This window comes from Hordeum vulgare, chromosome 2H (genome assembly GCF_904849725.1).
Source record: "Hordeum vulgare subsp. vulgare chromosome 2H, MorexV3_pseudomolecules_assembly, whole genome shotgun sequence".
Lineage (NCBI taxonomy): Eukaryota > Viridiplantae > Streptophyta > Magnoliopsida > Poales > Poaceae > Hordeum > Hordeum vulgare.
The window spans coordinates 72,813,443-72,831,352 of NC_058519.1; positions in this window are offsets into that span (position 1 = coordinate 72,813,443).

Consider the following 17,910-nt stretch of genomic DNA (forward strand, 5'->3'; position numbering starts at 1 on the left):
GTCTCGTTAATGGGTCGAAGGCATCAACTCTTCCCTTATCAATTTGAATGTCCAACAGAATCCAATGGAAGCTGCACATGTATATATATATATATATATGTCAGTAACTTATCAATTACACTTATAAGTGAATGGACACAACAGAGTAAAGACCCTCACATGAAGTTATATGGAAACAGTATGTGGTCACAGAAATTTTGATCTATTAGAAACCTTAGAAGGTTTTCCTCCGTCTCCTTGGGTTTATCAGTTAGCGTCGCTATATGTATTTTATCTGGGTCAATAAACCCAATATTTAGGATGTATTACTTTTACAATCCAGAATCTTCATTCTGCATAATAGAGTACAAGTTATATATAGACAATGAATTGAAATAACTAAACAAGTTATATGTAGACAACGAATTGAAAAACTTACAGACAATAGCAACTCATAAGCGATTTGTCGAGGGCGTCGCCATTCTACATCTGGAAGAGTTCATCAAAGTCGATATGGATTTCTTCGGAGCGGCCGTAGTACTCCCGTGGGACACTCAGCACGATCATCGTTCTCCCATTCTTTGAATCACTTAAGTACCATTGATGCAAGTAACGCATATTTGTTGGGAGATCATCTTTGCTCACCAAAGGCTCGCCCATGACAAACTGTGGCTTAGGGGCTACCACAGCCTTGGGTATCCTGTCGTCTTGGGAAGCCAGCAAATCTTCAACCGAGATACCACATTGAGACGCCAACTCCTTTTCTCTTTCAAAAGCTTGCCCCCGCACCGGAGGGGGAACATTCTCGGTTAACACCTTGAGGGGTGGGATCGACTGTTTGGCCTGTTGTCCAAGCTGAGGAACGTCTGATATTTTCTTGCTTGTAGTTGAACTTGATCTGCTCCCACTTGCACTTGCATGTGAGCTGCTCTTTTTCACTTCCTTCTGCGATGTGCATGTATAATCATCAGGCTTATAGTGTAAGTCATACTGTGATGGAAGGGTTATGAAGTCTTTTGCCCATGCTATTTGCTTCTCGGTGTATTCCGGGCGGGGCTCGGGTTCCTTCTTTTTCATCTGCGCATCATGATGTTCCTTTGCTATCCTGGCGTTTTCCTCGGGGGTACGATCATAAGGTCTGATAGGAAGATTAGCATGAGGTACCTTTGGGAGGGGCGATCGTTTGCGCTTTGGGGGGCTCCATCGCTTAGGAATCATTGGCGGAGCATTCTTGGTGGCACGCTTCCGCTTAGTATCCTGTGTGGACGGCGGCAGAGACGGACGACCGAAGTCCGGCGGCGGTGATCGAGATGGACTCGTGTTGTGCTGGCCGACGTCATGTGGAGGGCTTGGAGGTAATGGAGGTGTAGGTGACCTGCGACGACTCGGAGGCGGTGTTGTCCTTGGGGCCAAGCCTGGAAGCTTAATGCAGTTCTTGTCCCATAGGATGACTCCACCCAATACTTCTCCGAGTGTCCTCTCATCTTCGGGTCCAGCTATGTCGATCTTCATATCATGAAACCCCGTCATGATTTCATCCACCCCGACTTTAGCAAAGCCAGCTGGAATCTCACAGCCATGCCAGCGTGCATCAGGGCCAGAAGGTAAAGCTTGTCCGACGGCCACCTTCATGGATATGTTCTTGAATTTCTGATGCAGTTCACATGATGTTGACTCCTTGATTCCATCCACAGGGTAGCCGGGACCGCCCTCTATCATTCTTCATGCATCGTCGGGCGGGGCCTCAGATTCAGCCACGCTGCTTTTCCGCTTAGATGGGGCGCCGGTAATATCAAGTGCAGGATCTTCCTGGCGCGGTACTCCTCTAAGCTCATCAATCTTCTTATGTTGCTCGTTAATCCTGGCAAGCAACTGGTTGAACTTGTGATTCTCCTCATCCTGCTGCCGCTTCTTTGCTCTCTCTCGGCTTCTGTAAGTGTCTTGGTCTCTGGCAAACCCAAGCCACCACGGGTAAGAAGGACCGAAGCCTCGCGTTCGTCCTCCATGTTCGTCGTTGCCGAGGACCAGTGTGAGCAAATCTTTATCTCTATCTGCAGTGAACTTTCTTCTTCCCTCCTTAATTTCTTTCACTATCCTTTTCCAATTCTCCCTGGGTGTCCTAAGACCGTCATTGCAAATGAGGTCCCCTGTTTTTTTGTCGTACGACCCACCATGCGCAAGGAACCAATTTCTTGCTCTCAATTCCCACTCATCACGGAGTGGTTCACGTACGATGCCTTTATCTAGAAGATCTTGCTCTTTCTTATCCCACTTTGGGATGGCAGTCTCATAGCCCACTGGCCCCAGCTTGTGGTGATATTTCTTCTTGTCGGAATTTATCTTGTTCTTTTCTGATAATGCCTGGGCATCTTCTGACTCCTTGTACTCTTGAAATGCCTTCCAGTGATTCGCATGCTTGGCTAGATACCCCTCGAATACTGGGACTTTCTTTGTCTTCAGATTGTTTTTCCATAGCTTCTTCTTCCAGCTACGGAACAGTTCGGCCATCTTCTTTAGAGTCCACTGCTTGACTTTGGCCCTCAGTTTGTCTGCGGCGTCTTCATCCTCACATTCTGGCAGGTTGAAGTGTGACATGAGATCATTCCAAAGATTATCTTTGTACCTTTCGGCGACATAGTCACTATCGGTTGCCCCTTTGCGCTTGTTCCACTCCCGAACGCTGATCGGGACGTGATCCCTAACGAGAACTCCGCATTGCTTCTTGAATGTGTCAGCAGCATTCTTAGGAAGCTTGGGTTCACCCGTAGGCATTATCACCTCAAAGGTGTAATGCGTCCGTGCATCCAACTTTCAAGTCGGGCCTCGTTTCGTAGTTTTGCTCGATGTGGAGGCCTAAGAGGGAGAAACATTCGTCAAATGAATGTATATGTATACAATATAGAGCTATCTCCAATATTTTTCACATATTACAAGTGATTGTCGAACTTCATATGTATACCTCGCCGGACTTTATTATTTCTTCACCGGCTTCTCCATCAGTGGAGCTATCACCTTCTCCGTCATTGGACCTATCTCCTGCCCCATCGGCTTCATCTTCGTGTCGCTCGACCTCCATTCCAACGTCGTGGTTTAGATATGACGACGGAGATTCAGCTGGTTCAACGTCGGGGCCGTCTTTGATTATATCTTCGAGAAGTTCTTCCTCTTCGAGGGTCCTGATATGTGGATCCATAGTTCTGCAAAAAACAGATTCTCTTAACCTTTGTACCAAAAAAGAATTATTCTATCAGGAACTCCGTTCGAAAACAACTTTAGTCCCGGGTCGTGGCAAAACCAAATCGTAAAATAAAGTAGTATTCAAATTAGCATGCATTCAATTATAAGCAAATACATCATCTCTTTTGTCCGTACATCGTCGAATATTATCACTAATACTCCTCGAATACTATCATACATATAGCATCACTGATACATCTAGAACCGTAGCGCCCGACGGGTATCGGCGTGGGCGGTGGACACCCAAAGAGAAGGAACCATCACAGGATCATAGCTCCAGTGAGATCCCCGAAGAACCTGCCAGGTATGCTCGAACCTGCCCTCCAACGCAACCATGTAGCGACGGACGTGCTCATCCTCCTCGCTGACACGGTGACGTACCACCTCCGCGGTGTCCGGAAGCCTCGGCACCCTCACTGGCCCACGCGACCGCCACCAAACAAGGATCGGGTCAACGACGGGCTGGCTCCTCACCAACCTATGCCCCCCAGAAGGTAGCACCTCCGAATACCAGCCGGGCGGAGCCCAGTCCCGGACAGGGCCCCTCTGATCAAGCAGGTGTCCTCCGTCGAGTCGACGACGAGGATGCGGGATAGGCATCGTAAAATGAACTAAAAAATAAACTAGTTCTATTAATTTTCTTGCTAAAAATAAACTATTAACACTTAAGCATATACAATAGCAAAATTAAACTATTAACACTTAAGCATATACAATATTACTAATTTCTTTTTTCTTCTTTTCTTCTCCTCTCCTCCTCTTCTTATTCTCCTTTTTCTTCTTTTCTTCTCCTCCTCTTCTTATTTTCCATTTTCCTAATTCTAAATATTACTAACCCTAATAATCTAGCACAAACCTAATAACACTAGGAATTAAATGACACAAAAAATCTTTTTCTTCTTTTCTTCCCTTTTTCTTCCTTTCTTCTCCTTTTTCTTATTTTCTTCTCCTTTTTCTTCTTTTCTTCTACTGGCCGGAGTGTTGGGGAGGAGGGCGGGGGGCTTACCGGCCGGAGGTCTCGACGGCGCGCGGCGAGGAGGACGGCACGGAGGATGGTGCGACGGCGAGGAGGACGGAGCGACGGTGAGGAGGACGGCGCGACGGTGAGGAGGACGGCGCAACGGCGAGGAGGACGGCGCGGCGGCGAGGAGGATGGCCGACGGCGAGGAGGACGGCAGGCGGCGGCGAGCAGGACGGCGGGCAGCCTGACAGCGTTGTCGAGTTCGTCGTTGTGCCGCGCCGGGTAGGAGAACGAGAGGAAGAAGAAGAGAAATGGACGATTTGGGTTGGAAATTTTCGAAGTCCCGCTTATATAGGTGGATCTATAATCCCGGTGCGTGGCTCGAGCCGGGACTAAAGACCCCCTTTAGTCCCGGGTTGAGCCACGACCCAGGACTAAAGGCCTCTTTTCGGGCAGACCAAGAGGCAGGAAGCAGGGGGTGTTTAGTCCCGGTGTGTGGCTCCAGCCGGGACTAAACGGTGTCTTTAGTCCCGGGGCGTGGCTCCACCCGGGACTAAAGCCCCTCCTCGGCTGCACGATAAGTTTAGTCCCACCTCGCCCAGCGAGGGGGACTAACACTTGTTTATAGGCCCCGTCGCAGCTTGTCCATTGAGCTCCTCTCAAAAGCAGGCTTACGGGCCTAAACTTACTGAAAATTGAAACTATATTCGAAATTGTGGAGAAAATTCAATCTGAATTCAAAGTGAGTTCACTTTGAATTTAGATTGAATTTTCTCTATGAATTCTCATATAGTTTCAATTTTTTTCTATTTTCAAAATTAATTATTTTGACTATCGAAACTATTAACTTATTTTGTTATTTTCAATTAAAAACTATGTTTATTAAAAATTCTTTTTGCATATTTGAAAATTTGACAAAACTATTATAATGAAAAGTGTTTGAAATTGAATAAATAATTAAAAACTATTTTCTATTTTCAAAAGTAATTATTTTGACTATCCAAACTATTAACTATTTTGTTATTTTCAATTAAAAACTATGTTTATTAAAAATTGTTTTTGCATATTTGAGAATTTGACAAAACTATGATAACGAATAGTGTTTGAAATTGAATAAATAATGCAAAACAATTTTCTATTTTCAAAAGTAATTATTTTGACTATCCAAACTATTAACTATTTTGTTATTTTCAATTAAAAACTATGTCTATTAAAAATTCTTTTTGCATATTTGAGAATTTGACAAAACTATGATAATGAAAAGTGTTGGAAATTGAATAAATAATGCAAAACTTATTTCTATTTTCTAAAGTAATTATTTTGACTATCCAAACTATTAACTATTTTGTTATTTTCGATTAAAAACTATGTTTATTAAAAATTCTTTTTGCATATTTGAGAATTTGACAAAACTATGATAATGAAAAGTGTTTGAAATTGAATAAATAATGCAAAACTATTTTATATTTTCAAAAGTAATTATTTTGACTATCCAAACTATTAACTTACTTTTTTTGAGCTAGTTGACCCTGAAATTGAAAAGCACTACAAATGAACTCTAAAAATGTGGAAAGTTGGCATGCTATCATCATTTCACCCACATAGCATGTGTTAAAAAGTTGAGAGGGCTACGACAAAAACTGGATGCACTTCGTGTATAAAACAGACTATCTCTCTCGAAGTATGAGCGTTTGAAACGAGAACTCATCTCTTACAAAGGGATTTCATTTTTTTGAATTTATTTGAACTCCATACTTTTTGTGTGTTCAAAATGCACCATTGAAAGGCACATCACAAATTTTCAGCAATTTCTGACTTCATTTGGTGTTTTTCGTGCATTTACTTCTTTTTTGAGCTAGTTGACCCTGAAATTGAAAAGCACTACAAATGAACTCTGAAAATGTTGAAAGTTGGCATGCTATCATCATTTCACCCACATAACATGTGTTAAGAAGTTGAGAGGGCTACGACAAAAACTGGATTCACTTCGTGTAAAAAACGGACAATCTCTCTCGAAGTATCAGCGTTTCGAACGAGAACTCATGTCTTATAAAGGGATTTCATTTTTTTGAACTTATTTGAAATCCATACTTTTTGTGTGTTCAAAATGCACCACTCAAAGGCACATCCCAAATTTTCAGCAATTTCTGACTTCATTTGGTATTCTTCGTGCATTTACTTATTTGTTTTGAGCTAGTTGACCCTGAAATTGAAAAGCACTACAAATGAACTCTGAAAATGTTGAAAGTTGGCATGCTATCATCATTCCACCCACATAGCATGTGTTAAAAAGTTGAGAGGGCTACGACAAAAACTGGATGCACTTCGTGTATAAAACAGACAATCTCTCTCGAAGTATGAGCGTTTGAAACGAGAACTCATCTCTTACAAAGGGATTTCATTTTTTTGAACTTATTTGAACTCCATACTTTTTGTGTGTTCAAAATGCACCATTGAAAGGCACATCACAAATTTTCAGCAATTTCTGACTTCATTTGGTGTTTTTCGTGCATTTACTACTTTTTTGAGCTAGTTGACCCTGAAATTGAAAAGCACTACAAATGAACTCTGAAAATGTTGAAAGTTGGCATGCTATCATCATTTCACCCACATAACATGTGTTAAGAAGTTGAGAGGGCTACGACAAAAACTGGATTCACTTCGTGTACAAAACGGACAATCTCTCTCGAAGTATCAGCGTTTCGAACGAGAACTCATCTCTTATAAAGGGACTTCATTTTTTTGAACTTATTTGAAATCCATACTTTTTGTGTGTTCAAAATGCACCATTCAAAGGCACATCCCAAATTTTCAGCAATTTCTGAGTTCATTTGGTATTCTTCGTGCATTTACTTATTTGTTTTGAGCTAGTTGACCCTGAAATTGAAAAGCACTACAAATGAACTCTGAAAATGTTGAAAGTTGGCATGCTATCATCATTCCACCCACATAGCATGTGTTAAAAAGTTGAGAGGGCTACGACAAAAACTTGATGCACTTCGTGTACAAAACGGACAATCTCTCTCAAAGTATCAGCGTTTCGAACGAGAACTCATCTCTCACAAAGGGATTTCATTTTTTTGAACTTATTTGAACTCGATACTTTTTGTGTGTTCAAAATGCACCATTGAAAGGCACATCAAAAAAATTCAGCAATTTCTGACTTCATTTGGTATTTTTCATGCATTTACTTTTTTTTTGAGCTAGTTGACCCTGAAATTGAAAAGCACTACAAATGAACTCTGAAAATGTTGAAAGTTGGCATGCTATCATTATTTCACCCACATAACATGTGTTAAAAAGTTGAGAGGGCTACGGAAAAAACTGGATGCACTTCGTGTACAAAACGGACAATCTCTCTCGAAGTAGAAGCGACCCCCACAATAAGAGATGACATTCTACTTCTCTCATTTATGGTGGACACTAGCTCACCTGATTTTTCAACCGTCGATGATGGTCGCTACTCCTACTTCCCCTAGTGCATAACCAATATCTAGCACAAGGAGAAGAAGGAGAAACGACCCTCCACAGCAACAGTTGACATTCTTCTTCTCTCATGTATGGTGGACACTCCCTCACCTGATTTTTCGACCGTCGATGATGGTCGCCACTCCTTCTTCTCCTAGTGCATAACAAATATCTAGCACAAAGAGAAGAAGGAGAAGCAACCCCCACAACAACAGTCGGCATTCTTCTTCTCTCATGTATGGTGGACACTTCTTTTTGTATATATATGTGGTCGAAATGCACGATACCATGAAGTTAGAAAGGGCTAAACCATTCAAAAGTAGCAAATGAAGTTAGAAAGGGCTAAACCATTCAAATTTGGAAACTATAATGGCACAAACAGAAACTAGACATATATAAATCGGTCCAAGCAGTACATGATACTAGTCCAAACAGTACATAATAATAGCTACCATAGATATATATACAAGTGTTCGACGTTGAGAACACTACTCGTCTGAATCGTCTGAATCAGAATGTCCACCTTCCTCGAGGTGACGCTGGCCATAGTTGACGACTCGAATCTTGCGGTACAACTCGTATGAAACGTATGCATCTTTTGTTGCATACTCAATGTTGATAGGATCAAGTGGGCCCTTCTCCCAAAGTTTGTGCTAAGACTTTGGGAAACTGGTCTTCATATCACCATATTCCTCGTCGATCAAGGCAACTGCCATATGAGCCATCGAAGTCCTGTCACGTCGAATCCTGAATACCGTTTGGAGATCAACGAGGCAACCAGCTGGTATCTCAATACCGAAGCTGTGCCTCATCTTCAGCTTGTCGTTCCTTATGTCGACGCTAGCAAAAGTGATGCCGCTGCGAAGGAAGTCCATGAGTTCTGGACAATGCTTGTCACTCCTGCAACAGAAACAAATTAAAATGGAACAAATGTTACATACTGCTGCAGTAAGGAAACATGTTTCACTACAACTAAAGAGAAAATTATCTTTAAGATTCAAATAGAACGTATGAAATGGAACCTAGAGAGATCACTATAGCTATCCAATGGAACCTAGAGAGATCACTAGCTATATGCAATTTTCATGACTATGACATATCATATTGCTATCCAATGGAACCTAGAGAGATCACTAGCTATATGCAATTTTCATAACCTTGGATCAAAGAACACCGCATAAAATTGCATCTCTACAACTATGATTTCAATGGAACATATTGAACAAATCAGATTTTTCAGATTGTGGAACACTATTCCAATCAGATTGTGTTCACTACAACTAATCAAAATTGTTTCACTACAACTATTTGAAGCGAACCAACTATGATTCCAATGGAACATATTAAACACTAGTTGATTATAATACGATTTTTCGGATTATGGAACACTATTCCAATCAGATTGTGTTCCCCTTCAACTAATCAAAATTGTTTCACTACAACTATTTGAAGGGAACCAACTATGATTCCAATGGAACATATTAAACACTAGTTGATTCTAATACGATTTTTCCGATTATGGAACACTATTCCAATTAGATTGTGTTCCCCTTCAACTAATCAAAATTGTTTCACGACAACTATTTGAAGGGAACCAACTATGATTGAAACAAATAAACTTACAATGTCATTATCTTGGATCAAAGAAAGCCTCAAAACTTACCTCGCCCATTGGAAGATCAAGACATGGCGTGCGAAGCATAGTTGGATGATGGCAACACCGCGTTGATCGGTCGTGTACTCCAGATCAAGCCCCAAGAACTTATCATGCTCCATTGCGTCGTCAAACCATTTTTCCTTCAACTGTTGAAGAAAAAACGGCACCTCCCTGCTCTCGTTCGGGTACACGACATCGAGCTTGGTCGTGCCATGTGCGAGCACCTTAAGAAATTTAGTTGGCATGGTGGAAGAAGAGAGGAGAAGCACAGAGAGGGAGAGCGAGAGAGAAGAAGAAACAGAGAAATGGCGACTGTGCTTCGGCTCGTGCTTTTCATCGCCCGAAACAACGCGGGATGCAAACCGTTTGGGCCTTTAGTCCCGGGTTGAGCCACCAACCGGGACTAAAGAGGTATACCAACGGTTGCCACCACTACGGCAGGCCATGTGTTAGGCCTTTAGTCCCGGTTTGAGCCACCAACTGGGACTAAAGGGGGATACGAACGGTTGCCACCACCACTGCCCGCCACGTAGCCCTTTAGTCCCGGTTTGGGACACGAACCGAGACTAAAGGCTCCTTACGGGCCGGGACTAAAGCCTCGAGGGAGGCATTGAGAATTGGGGCGACGTGGCCGGGCCTTTAGTCCCGGCCCAGAGGCAGGCCGGGACTAAAGGGTCCCGGCCAAAGGCCCGTTTTCCACTAGTGTCATCAAGTGTACTTCCCGAACCTGCAAATTTATGCCTCTTAAGTCGGTCCTCACATGAAACCACAACCATCAGATAAGATTGTCATGGACTAAATGGATAGCTCACTATGATCTACTCTTTCTTAATAAGAACTTATTTAGTTATTAAACAAATAGAAGTTGTGATGGGAAGAGGTTATTAACATTGTCTATTAGGAGATGTGTACCATGAATTATTGTGGGGACCCCGACTAGCAAGTCGAGTTCGCCGTGCCGAGTGACCCCAAGGATCAATGTTCACTGAACACAGATACTGAATAATAGAGTCTTACATCCAAGTACCGAAATTATTACATCAAACGACCAGAAGGTCGGGTTCAAGAGTGAGGCCTAAAGCCAATTAAAAAGATACATCGGGTAGCGGAAACTTGTAAGGGCTAAGCGGTGCCCATGCCAACAAGCCTACACCGACAGTCATTCTGACTTGGAAGCGTCCTAGATTGCAGGTTCGTCTCCGAAGGCGTACTGGTCGCCAAACTCTGGTCCTTCCATGTCTGGTCAATAATATAACCAGTGGCAAGCCAATGCGTACTTTGAATGTACTTGCAAACAGCCCATGATATGAACATTGATAGTGAAGAATAACAGTAACATGTATCTATGGTGGAATGCAATTTGGTGGAATGATCAGGTATATGCAACAAGTTAAAGAACTACTCTTGAAGAACAGGTTACAGATATCGACGTATCTGACAAGGGTTGAACACACCGGGTTCACCCTATATGCCAAGTCACCGAACTTGGTCATATCAATTCCTCAAGTAACTCCGGTTATTAACACCATTCACCGAACTCACACACACACACTTGGTTTATGCGGAAACGTTGGACGTAGTTTAAGCAGCAGCACCTAACTATCCTTGACCGTGGACACGGATATTCGAATAGTTTGACACTTTGCAGAGGTAGTACGCTGGACCCGCGAGAAATGGGAAACTTCCGTGTCATCCATGACTCGCGGTATATCACGTATACCCTAGGTAAGTACCCGATCATCATCTTTCCCCTGACGATACTAGACAAAGAGGTCCACTCGATTGGCACCCAGCCCACATGTTGTACGTCTTACGAGCATCGACTCTGGACTGTATCAACCATGCAGGGACCAACGGTGTGCCTGGAACTCATAATAATGGCATAGTCGTCCTACCTGGCACGACCCCATCACGAGAGTGACACCGATCACTCCCGCCACTAGTAATGTGGCTCTTTGCTAGTACCGACCAGAGTAATCAACAAAGCCCCGTCCCATAAAGGGGTAACGTGGTCGTACTGGTAAGGTTGGGACGGTTGACACATCATAAATCTAATCCCATTTCTGAAACCATACTCACACAAAACACCGCTGCATCACTTCACCAAAAGTGATCACCAACTCATCATCACCCTCGGGCATTAGTGGCACCCGACAGGGTTTTCATAAACTCTTGATTTAACTCATCATCATGCTCATGATAATATGCTCTATCTTTACTTGTCAACATGGTATTAGCATGACCCTCAAGGGGTAGGGTCAAGCTCAGTGCAGTGATCCTATAACTTTACTAGTTAACATGACAGTAGCATGATCCTCATAGATGGTAGGGTCAGGCTCATCATGCTTGTGCTCCGAGGAGCCATATGAATAACATCACTATCATGCAAGTGCTTCGAAGAAGCCTTCGGTACCATCACACCAATGATGAACCGACACTGTGATCTCATGCAACGAAAAAGTACTTTCTATTCTAGCATGCATCAATGTATGTGCTCAAGTCATGGTCAAAGGGCTGCTTGCCTTGGTCAGCTAGGTATCCGGGGTCTTCGAGGTCTTCCACTCCGAATCCTCCGTCATTCGGTAACTCTACCGTCGAGAAAGGAATAAATAAATAATAGCTCACAGCAAAATAGATCACAAGGTGCTTTTAAAAATGTTGCAAAGCTTGAATAAATTCAGTTTATTATTTTGGAAAATGTTTCCTATGGTTTTTATTTGCTAAGCATATTTATTTAAAAGAAAACAAGAGCAAACAAATGCTTTTAATATTATTTTATTATACCAAAACAGATTCTGTTTTTGATAAATGTCAAACTCTACAGAATCAATTACTACACATTTTTATAAAATTGTTGGTGGAAGAATCATATTTTTCTACTGGCTAAATATTTTTTTATAAAAATCATTTAAGATTGCAGGTTAAAAATAAAAGAAAAAGGTCGGGGGGAAGACCCAGCCGGCCCAGCCAGCAGACCGGCCACCAAGCGCGCGTGGGCCAGGTTCAAACCTGACCTGCGGGCCCCTAGGGTCAGCGTCAGCGGCTGCGCGCGCTGGCTGCCCCAGGACACCGACAGGTGGGCTCCACCTGTCGGGTCCTTCTCCTACCTCCAACCAGAGAGGTGTAGACGAACGCCGGCGAGGCTACCATTGCCCTCAGGCCAATCTAGGAGCGGGAATAGGTCCCTCGTTCCTCCGCCTACCTGCTCATGGTCGGGACGTCACCGGAGGTGGTCTGGGTCGCCGGCGATGAGGTGACCGTGGCGGAAAGGTTTCGGGATGGCGTCGAGCTAGTGACTACGGGCACGGATTCGCTCGGGGAAGTTGGGGGAAATGATCCTGGCGTAAAGTTAAGTGCAATGGGAGGTCGGGCGGCGCAGGAGCCGGCGTGTAGCCGCAGATCGATCGGAGCTCCGAGGCGGAGGGGCCTCGGTCGATCTCGAGCACCGGGCCTCAGCGAGCTCGATTGGGCGGCTAGGGCAGTCTAGTGGTTGTGCTGAAGCTGCCTGGGGGGTGTTCGGTGCCGGGGGACCTATTTACAGGCCAGCGACGGTGAGCCGACTCGGGCGCGCCGGTGACCCACCGTGGCGCGCGTGCGTGCACAGTGAGGTGCTGGCCGCGAAACCATGGGTTCGGGACGTGGTTTAGGACCTCCTGGTGCATCGGCCGCAGAGGGAAAGCGAGTGGGGTCGAGCCGCAGCGTCCGTGCATGCTCGGCCGCATCGGGCGTGCGGGGGCATGCGTCGCCTGAGCTCTTGCGCGAGGAGAGGGGGTCCCTAATGGTAGCTTTGCATAGAGTGGCTGTCGGGGGAGCGTTTGGACATTACTAGGGAGGTTGGAACTGGACGGGGCGACGTCCCCTTGCTGGAGGCTCTCTGTAGCACGCCCAGAGCGCAGTTTTGGCATGCCACGGCATGCTGGCGCGCTCTGGGGCACTTAGGACGTGTCCTCCATGTCCTGAGTGTTGCTGGGAGTGTGCCTAGCCGTTGTGTGCTAGTGGGAGCACGAGCTGGTCAAAGGAGGCAAGGAACACCAGTGTTGCCAGTACTAGCCTGTGGCCCAAATAGAAGATCTTGTCACTAGTGCTTGGAGTTGGGGAGGGGCTGGTTTACTGGGTGCTCAGGGTGTTATGGGGCTCTAACTCACCAAGTTTGGGGCTTTGCCATTGGGTAAAACAGTGGCTAGGAGGGTTTTTACCTTCCTGTCAAAAGGTGTTCGACAGTGATTTGGGGTGCTTCCACTCCACCACTGGAACTGAAACTTAACAGGTTTGGTCTTTGGGTAAAAACATGGGGTTTCACCAAATTTGAGCCCCATTGAACAAGTTTAGCTTTGTAAACTTGGAAATGTTTCAAAATGACCAGTACTGTCCTTTACAAAGTAAGTGTGGCCAATCAGAGTCTCATAAATCCCATCTTTGGTGTGGAGTCCTCATTTGGGCTGTCCAACACTTCTGCCAAGTTTCAGCTCCATTGGAGAAACTTTGCAATGTAGAGTTGTTCCAACTCTTCTCTGGACTGAGAGGGTTTTGGGCTCATTAGGTCCACTTCCCCACCTTAGATCAAGGTGAGAATTTATGTGAGCACCTAATATGGCTTGGGAGGGCTCCTGTAATTTTATGGGAATTTATTGAGATTATTTCCTTTGGAAGCATCTCCAAAAGCTAAAACGGACAGAAATGGTTTTCAGGGTTTTACTCAAATAATATTAATATAAAATAGGGTTGAAAATCTTATATATGGAAAATATATGTCCTTCTGAGCTTCCATGAATTTACTCAGAATTTTCTAAGGCAGGAAAGCAATTTTCATTGTGGGAATATCATTCCTCGCCTTAGAAACAGACATAAATATAAAATAGGAAAATAATATTTTAAATCACCAATTAATGTTTTTAATGAATGAAAATAATATTTGGATCAGATTACCAACTTTGGTTGGAAGTGCCACTTGGCTTCTTGAGCTAGTAGTGTATCCCAACATGATGAAGGTGATCTTGATGTAAAAGAAAAAGGGTTTTTGAAGAGAGCAAAATAATAAGTTTTTCATGGGTTTGAGTCATCAAGCAAGCAAGCATTCACTCATACAAGGGCTTACATAGCACTCACAACATTATTCGAAAAAGTTTTAACAAGCTCTGATTTTTGCAACATAAAATACTTGTGGTGAAAAACAGGGTGTGACAATTATTCAGATTACCATAGCCCATGCATTAGACAGATTAGTAAAGGCCATCAAGAATAATAAGAGATTGCAGGTATATTGATTAGCAAGATACAAAGGTAGATGTGGGTGTAGATTTTCATTCACCGTGATGTGAGTGGCGGACATGACAAATGCTACAACAGTGACCTTAATTGGACTATGCATGCATGGATAGATAATTGTATGATCCTGAACAAAGAGCATGTAAATCATCAAAAAAGAAACCAAAATTTCAAGATAAAACCATCCAGTGGGGACTTTCTATGCTTGATTGATGACCTTCCGGAGGATAACTCTGAGCAGGTAGAACCTAAAGACACAAACATCCACCATAGAAGGTCAAGTTCACAAGGAAGCAGCAGGGCGGGCCCAACACACACGCGGCATGCGGAACTGAACAATAACGCGTAATTGCTGGAGCAGTTGTGACCTGCATGGGGACTACTCCAATCCACTGACAGTGTGCTGATGGCGATCGTGAAGCTGCAATTAACAGTCAATGACGACGCAGTCGTAGAGCTGCATGGGGACTCCGGCCCCTTCAGAACAACTTGAACTAGCCATGAACAGATGCATGCCCGACCACTTGGACCACCTTGAACTGCCCATGGATAGATGCAACGTGTATATAACCCTCACCATGACGATGCCCTCCTCCATCACAAGTTCACAACCATGTGTGGCAGGCTACCACAACCCTTTCTCGTGGAGCCTGCTATATCTGCCATTGCTGAAAACGTGCGGTGAGAGACCGGGAGCAGCAAGGACAACCCTAGCCTCCTAGACTCAATCATCTTCACGTGAACAGGACGAACAAAAGAGACGATTTGAGGATAGTATATCTCGTATGCAACAAAGTCTGTTATCTATATATGTACGGGAGTAGGTTGGTCCACATGAATCAATCTGTTACTATTTCTTTTTTAAAAAGAAACAATCCGCTATCTATTATCTCATGATTGGGAGTTGTTTGTTGTGGAACCCATAACGATTTGGATCAAACGTTGAATATGGTCACGTAAAAAAATGTAACAAAAAATTGTAACGTGTTCCTTTTTCACAATTCAAAAGAAATAAAAAATTATTTCTGAACGTACATATATAGATGTTGGGCCTCATATGTTTTTTCCTCGAGGGCAATAGATAAAATTGTAATGTGTGTTCCGTTTTGACAATTCAAAAGAAATAAAACGCTCTTTCTGAATGTACAGGTGTAGATGTTGGGGCTCATATGTTTTTTTTCCTCGAGAGCAATAGATAAATACCTAGATTAGATCTACACCGTAAAAGGTTGGTCCCATCAGATTAACGGCTCTTAATTACTGATTAACGTGGGAATTTTTAGGAAGTCTAGAATTAGTATAGGTATAGATAACACCGGTAGCCGAAACTAAGGCGGCAAAGGTGAAACAAAACACCAATCTAGAATGCCGAGGCTTCCACCTTTTACCAAGTATATAGGTCCATTAATTTAGATAGCATTAATATGGTGATATAATAAGGAACCCATGATATTACATGGAAGCAACTTCACCTGCAACTAGCAACGCTAACACATGGTTAATCAAGCGGTAACATAGCCAATCAATGGTTTGCTATGTTGTAGAAGGTTGATGGTTTCATGGCAATGTAGAGAGGCTAACTTTTAACAGGTGGTAGGCAACGAGACATAGCGAAAGAAACGAGACAACTAGCATGGCAATGATAGTAATGGTATCTAGGGAAATGATCATCTTGCCTGACATCCCGTTCGGAAGAAGAACGACACCGTGAAGCAGACGAACCGACGTAGTCGAACGGATCCTGACACTCCGAAGCGGTTCGGACCTTATCGAGACGAAGCAAAACGGAAAAAAGAATCAAGACACGTTATTCACCACGGCATATGCACGATATGATGCACACCCTAATGTGATGCATGTTGATTGTAAATTCTGCAAGGCATGACATGGCAATTTAACAACAATCAAACACTACACATTAAGTGAAGCTCAGTATGCAACAAGTTGCATATTGACGAAACTCCACATTCATACATTTAGTTCATTACCGATTAGGTACACGACATTATTAAATGTTATTTAAACATGGAAATGGGTGAAGCACAGATAAATGTGGAAAGACTACGCATTTTAAATGAGGCCGGAAACGACATATAACATTTCCGAAATGACCCCGACGTTAACTTTGAAATTTGTCTAGATTTTCCCTAATCACATTTTTATGTTTGTTAAACGAAAAAACAAAGTGGTTCAAGTAAAACTACGCATCATACTAGACGTTTTACGTATATAGCTCATCTCCAACGGAGCTACGGTTAACTAGCTACGCATTAAACCAATGCAAACAGCGTTTTAAATATGCATGAGATTATAAAATATTAATGTACACAAAATTTGACTCATTTTATATATCTAACTTATTTCGATCTGATGCACGGTTTAAAAGTTATGAGTGTTCTAAAATGCTGCAACTAACTCAAAAACACAAGGTAAAAATAATAAGGGCAACTGGGATTTGAACCCAGAACCCGTGAAAATGGAGTGGCTGCGCTAGCCAACTCGACTAGCAATCTACTTAGATATTGAACATGATTCTCTGCAGATGAGGTAACACTTCGATCAACATGCTAACCAGTTGGACAGCGAAGGAACTATGCAAAATCAGGGGTGGTTCGCTAGAAGACCATACCATGTCGCGAACCTGACAAAACTGAACATAAACAGCTCTGTAGCCGGTCTGGGATGCAGGGGATGCCATGGCGGGATCGGCTTGGGGATGAGGTCCAGCGGCACGAAAACGGCGGGGTCCAATAGCTCCGGTACGGGGGGTTCCATTCCCGGTGACGAGGTGGCGGAGATCGGGCAAACCGGCTGCACACGGAGCTCAAGGATGCCACTGTTGTCTCCTGCGGGTAGTGGCCGACGTAGTGGAGCTCCAGGCTCCAGCTCGAGCGGGTCGGTGCCTTGTGGCACAGTTGGATCTCGAGGGGAACGAGGCTCCAGCGAGCTCTCATGGGCTGTGCATCGGCATTGGTTCTGATTACTCTAGCACAGAAGAAATTAAACAGAAAGGGAGAAAAATAGAGGGGAAGGAGAGCATAGGGAAGAAAAGAGGAGGCGCTGGGCAAGGGAGCAGGGAACCTGCTGGTGCGACATGGGAGGTTGTGGCTGCTCTGGCCGCCGAGGTTGCTGACGAGGCCTCCCTCGATCTGCTGCGGTTGCTCAGGATCTCGGACCGAGGAGTGGAAAACGAGGAGGAGATCGAGTGGAGGTTGGCTGCGGTTGGCCCGATTGGGAAATCTAGGTGGAGGCGGTGCTGCGGGCTTAGGGCAGGATCCCTAGAAAATTGGGTTTGCGCTCATTTGCACTAGATGATCTATATATATAGCTATGGGATTAGGCT